The 6,336-nt window shown below is 50.5% G+C and overlaps 1 non-coding gene across 1 annotated transcript; it reads left to right on the top strand.

Annotated features, from left to right (window-relative positions):
* Nucleotides 1–1,326: 1,326 nt before the first annotated feature.
* LOC119945631 lies at nt 1,327–1,464 on the top strand. The gene has a single exon (XR_005456291.1). It is a non-coding gene; the product is annotated as a small nucleolar RNA SNORA7 (small nucleolar RNA).
* The last annotated feature ends 4,872 nt before the right edge of the window (nt 1,465–6,336 follow it).

The raw sequence follows: 6,336 nt of genomic DNA, 5'->3' as shown, positions 1-6,336 counted from the left end.
CTGCCTGCAGATGAGGTAACCGTGCCGCTCGCCCATGAGCTGGGAGAGGTTACCATATGATCATTCATGTAAACACAGGGACGGCTCCCCACGGACCCTGACTGACAGCTGGCTTCAGCTGTTGTTGCTGCACTCCGAGGCCAGTGGAGGGAAGGAACCAGTGGGAGTGGAGCCTGCCGGCTCTCTTAAAGGGGCCAGATCTCTAACGGGGGCCTTTGTCAGACACTCCAGGCGCCAAGTCCACCCTTCGGGGCCTGAATGCAGTTTCTGCACCGGGCAAGCTCCACTGCCCGAGCTCTGCGGAGGGTTCAAACCGGCCTCTGTCTTAACAAATATGCAGAGGTGCTTCGAGAAGCAGCATAGCCTAATGGAAATGGCATGGGCCCTGCGGGAGGGTAGAGAGGGTTAGGGTAAAGGTTCTTAATCCTGACTCCACCACTTGCCTGCTGAGTGACCTAGGGTGAACCACTTTACTTCTCTAGGCCTCAATTTCCTCACCTGGAATATGGGGACTCAATACTGGTTCTCTGTCCTTAGACTGAGCTCCATGTGGGGCAGGGACTGTGCCCGGCCTGATTAGCTTGCATCTTCCCCAGTGTCTGGCATACAGTAAGCACCTAACAACCACCAGTACTGTTATTTATAATAATAATGGTGATGATAATAATAATAATATTAATAAAGTCAGGTACCTCCATGGGATAATAACTGCTGCAGCAGCTGGTTTGCCATTTTGAAGCGAGAGACCTCTATTGTAAAGCCTAAACTGGATACTTGGAGGAGGAGGGCTCCTGCCGCCTATTCACTTCACCACAAAAAATCCCAGCGGTCCAGAGGAGGTCACCTAGGACATCCTTGCCGCAGGGCAGGGCTAAATTTAAACCACCTCTAAACAGAGTGTTTGACCCTTTTCAGATTTCCAAAGGAGTTCCCCAGGAACTCTATTTCACTGGCGGCCTGCACAGGCAAACCTACAGGCCAGTTGAAAACGGTTTTGCAAAAACCACCTGCAGCTCGACGGTGAATATGGCGTGAGGCTCAAGTGCCAGGGGGATGGCAGGAAAGAGACTGCAATGTGGACAGGGCATGTACGGACTCGACTGACCCTCTGTGTCACTCTCTGGCCGGCATGCAAGAACCCACGACCTTAAGCAACTGCCACGACTGATCCAGACCAGATGAGCCATGTGACTGTGTATCCCATCACCAAAAGGGGGAAGACCATGCTTGGAGAAGCCAGCCTTCAGTGCGGTGAGGGAGGTACCATCTAACATCCCCTTGCCTTTCCCCACTTTCTCCTAATTTCCCTCTAGTAACCCTCATTCTCCCCTTTCAGGGTCGCACCTGGAGAGTTTTCAGTACTCTACCAGTCTCAGCTACAGGAGGGAGAGTAAAGCAGAGGCATACCCACTCCATTCCTAGCTTGGCCAGTGGCTAGAGAGTGGAAGGCAATCTGCTACAGGTCAAAACTCACCTGTGCTGGGCAGCAGTGGCATGGGAGGGAATCGAGGGCAGGGACTCGAGTCTACTGCGCAGAAGGAGGCAACGGTAAACCACTTCCAGAAAACTCTGTGGATACACTACCAGAAACACTACCAGAATGATTGCAGGTGGAGAGCAGGGCATTCTGGGAGAGATGTGTTGCTGTGCGTCAGAAATGACTCGACAGCATAAGACAAGACACCCCTCATTCTGGTTACGTTTGCTCGTTAATTTATCCAAATCTCCCCCTCACATCTGCTGATATTTTTTGGCCGTCCAGTTTCCCATGGAAATGGATTCCATATGCTCATCACCTTGAGTCAAATAGTATTTCCTTGTATCTGTTTGGAACCCATCACTCTGAAGGGTTTTTTGGCCCACAGTGATCATTCCGTAGTGTTTATTGACAGCCAAGCAGCTCTCTTCCCCCTACTTATCCTCTCTCCTTTCCCACTGTACCCCAGCTCGCACTCTGTATTCTTCTTCAGCCAACCTACTCAATGAGCCTCCTTGCTCTCATCTCTGTACTTGCTTAATACAGCATTCCGTCCACAGCTGGGGCTCTATAAACTTTACTGATTGATCCACAGTTGATTGATGGATGTTCAAGATTCCTCAATATTTGCCTGGTCTACAAAGAGTTATTTACACTAACATTAATTGGATGATTAGTTTTACTTTGAGACCCAAAATGGACTTTGTGAACATAAAAATCTTTTCAAGAACACCTTTGCCTTAGGCTGGCATAGTTAGTATTTAGCCCTACCTTTGGCCAGGAAATTCTTCCCATCATCTAACCCAAATCCCTGTCACTGCACAGGCCCATCTTAATGTTTCGTTTAATGTTTATACTGAGTTTGATGTGATGCTCTCAGCTTGGATTTTGCTGCAGTTCTGCCTTGGGATTCAATTCTGTGGGGATAATAAAATGAGTCACCGGCCCTAGGTTAAAATACATTTCTTCTAACTTTCTACTGCTTATGGCTGGGAAAATTTTAGACTGTGAGCCCACTGTTGGGTAGGGACTGTCTCTATGTGTTGCCAATTTGTACTTCCCAAGCGCTTAGTACAGTGCTCTGCACATAGTAAGCACTCAATAAATACGATTGATTGATTGATTGATTGATTGATTGAAAATTGCCACCTAGGATGCACTAGTTTAAAAGTGGTTAAGTCTCTTCAAATGCACAGACTGTGGTTATTCAGCAATATTCAGACTAATCCCATCCTATCAGGAATGAGCTACACAGAAGACGACATCAGTCTGACATGCTCATGCAAGATTTGCCCAAATCTCTCTAACAAAAAAAGGAAACTAAACCACCATGGACAGGTCTGCTGCCTTGGGCAGGTCACAAACTCTCTGGACCTCTGGACTGAAAACTCCTTGTGGTCAGGGATTATGTCCACCTACTCAAATGCAACGTACTCTCTCATGAGGAGTTTAGTACAGTGCTCTGCACTTGGTAATCAACCCCTTTCTGTGTACAAAGCGCCTGGGTGAGTACAACATGAAAGAGTTGGTGACCCACAAAGAGCTCACAGTCTAGAAGGGAAGCAGACATTAAAATCAATTACATGTACATAAGTGCTGAGAGGCTAAAGATGGGGTGAATATCAAGTGCTGAAAGGGTACAAATCCAAGTGCAAGGGTGTCGCAGAAGGGAGAGGGAGTAAGGAAACGAGGGCTTAGCAGGCACTCAAATACCACTGACTGATTGACATCAGGTTCCTTGCCTGCACAAGGGGAATCATTATACCCGCAGGTACCAACTTTTCATTTTGAATCTGAGGGCAGGGAGAGGGTCAGCCTGGGAGGAGACAGACTCCCGACAGCCAACAGCACAGAAAGGTAACCTTGTGGGTCTCTCCAGCCCTGAGAGGAAACTCTCCAGTCCTGCCAGAGTTATGCTGGAAACCAACTCGGACAGCAGAAGGGCCATCACCCTCAGTGGGCCTACAGGGATGACATCTCTTATTGTAACCACTTCCGCTTGTGCTTTACCTCACAGGAATAAGGGGAGAACGGATGAAATGCAGTAAAGGGTATGAAAGGACTTTGGAAGATTTGCCCAGGGGTGAAGTCACTTGGTTTCTCTCCCCATCTCCAGGCCCCGGCCTGCTCGGTACAGAAACAGCCCTGTGAACATGCCAGAGAGGCCACCTTTGAAGGGATCTGGGCGGGAGCAAGGTGGCAAAGGTGGCTGGGGGCCGGGCAGGAGCTTGGGTTCCCACATCCACACACACAGCTCTCCCTGATGGCCCCAGAAGTAACATATGCAGGACCTCAGGAGCATCGGGGGAGACATCCCCCAAAAACGTTCTCTCTCCTTCTCCTGGGTGGCTTCCACGAGGACGGGATGCAAAAGGAATCTACTTCCATGTACCCCATCTGGAAGGAGTTCTGGATCTAATCAATCTAATCAATTATTGAGCCCCTAATCTGAGCAGATCACTATTCTAAGCTCTTGGGAAAGGTCCCACAGAGCTTGTAGGACATGATCACCAGACAGTATGGCCCATAGGATAGAACACGGGCCCGGGAGTCAGAAGGGCCAGGGTTCTAATCCCAGCTCTGCCACTTGTCTGCTACGTGTCCTTGGCCAAGTCACTTCACTTCTCTGTGCCTCAGTTACCTCACCTGTAAAATGGGGATTAAGACTGTGAGCCTCCATGTGGGATACAGACTGTGTCCAACCTGTCTTATATCTACCCCAATACTTAGTGCAGTGCCTGGCACATAGTATGCATATGACCTTGGGCAAATCACTTCACTTCTCTAGGCTTCAGTTACCTCATCTGTAAAATGGGGGATTGGAGACTGTGAGCTCCATGTGGGACAGGGACTGTGTCCAACCTGATTTGCTTGTATCCACCCCAGCCCTTAGTACAGCGTCTGGCACGTAGGATTTACCTAAGTACCATAATAATTATTATTATTAGTATTATATTAATTATTATTAACAAATACCATACCCCCCCAAAAAACAGGATCCCTGTCCTCAAGGGAGCTGGCAATCTAACAGCTGGCCAACACCAGCTAACAGGCTACACTCCACTCTGCCCCAGCACACTCTCCCGCAAGACCATCCCTGGTGGGAGGCAGGTCACCGTCGGAAGCCTACAGGGAAGTCCGCTGATGCCTGCAACCCACGTGGCATCCCAAGCCAGAGAAAGGGCCGGCTGTGGGCAAGGAAAACTGGTTGCCCAGGTCCCGGGTGCCAGTTCCCACGTCCCAGAATCTCCTGTTCAACCAGAAGCCCAGGTGACCTACATTATCATTGCACCCCTGCAGTCTGGTACAATCTTTCAGGTCTGGAGGCCGGCAGCAGGCTCCCACGCCCCTCCCACCTCGCTCCACGCCGCAAGGATCCGAGAAAACGGTTCGGCTGCACAAAAGGCGTTTGTCATCTCATCCAAAAATGCAAATCGGGTGAAAAAACTAACGACCAAATAACAGAAGGGCGGCAGAGAATTCATTAGACTTCGCACTTGCTAATTTGCAAGCCTGTGCTAGCTCACGCATAGTCAGAGCTTAACTTGCAAGAGAGCGGTGAGCAGGGCTTTGTCCGCTCTGCTGAGCGGGGAGAGGGCCCACCTTTATTGTGGTTCAAGTTAGTGGCGGTTAGAAAAGGCCAGTGCACTCCAGAGCAGGGACTGGCGTCAGTTCTAGAACGGTGGGGTTTTACCCCATCTCCTCCCCCCCGGCCCCCGTGCCCACCGTCAACCGGCTCTCTTACCGGGCCTGGGTTTCCCAGGGGATGCTGCGGGCTTTTCTCGGTATCACAGCCCGTGGTGGGGCCAGCCCTCAGCACTGTCCCACCAGCGTGAGTCAGCCTGTCCTCTGGGAAGCCCTCACCCTTGTGCTCGGCCCCTGAGAGAGAGAGAGAGAGACAGATGGGGTTGGGGGAGAGATGTGGTCAGGCGGGCCCTTTACCTCAACACCTGTGCCCAATTAAAGAACCACCCACGTGGGCTCCGGAGAAAGCCCTCTCTGTTCTAATGAGGACCTGGCCGCAGAGCTCCCAGCCCCCACCCGCTGGTAAACTGCCTTGAGAAGGATTTAGCCAAGACGGGCAGAACCGAACTGCCTGAATCGGGACTAAGGGGTGATCTCCCAGGCCCTGCGCGGTAACTTGGTGGTCACTTGGCTTCTGAATCAATCAGTGGTATTTATTGATCGGGTAGGGGAGAGGATAATCCCTCTAGATTGTAAACTCATTGTGGGTGGGGGAATGCGTTTGCTAATTCTGTTGTATCTGTGCTCTCCCAAGCTCTTAATATAGTGCTCTGCATAGAATATGCACTCAATAAATACAATTGATTGATTGGGTTGTTAACATAATTTTTGGTGCCCACAAGAAGCGAAAACTCCAAGTAGTCTGGACCTGGGCTCTGTCAGAGACTTGTCTCCTATTCACCATGGCCTGGGCACTGGAGCCCCTTTGGCCTGGCCCAGGAGGGGCAAGCACAGGGGGTTGGGTTTAGCACTCTCAGCATTTGGGCTGGAGTCAGGGGTGCAGCCCCCACCTCCGACCCCCTCAGGTGAACCCTACTCCTATCTCAAGATTACGGTGCCTCCTTCAGCAACAGGGTAGGAGACATCTCCCTTCCCCTTCACATCTGACGGTCTGACAGTCCATCACTCTCCCAACCTTCAAAACCCTCCAAAAATCACATCACTTCCTTGAGGCCTTCCCTGACTATACCCTCATTTCCCCAATCCACCCTCCCCTTTGCATCAACTATGCCCTCGGCTGTTTGCCCCTTTAACCACCTTGACACTCACCCCAAACCCACACCACTTAGGTACATATCCTATACAATTACTATTTACCAAGTGCTTAGTACAGT

The sequence above is a fragment of the Tachyglossus aculeatus genome, chromosome 25 (assembly GCF_015852505.1).
Source record: "Tachyglossus aculeatus isolate mTacAcu1 chromosome 25, mTacAcu1.pri, whole genome shotgun sequence".
NCBI lineage: Eukaryota > Metazoa > Chordata > Mammalia > Monotremata > Tachyglossidae > Tachyglossus > Tachyglossus aculeatus.
Note: the sequence above shows the minus strand (reverse complement) of the source record. Positions and strands in the feature narration are given on the sequence as shown.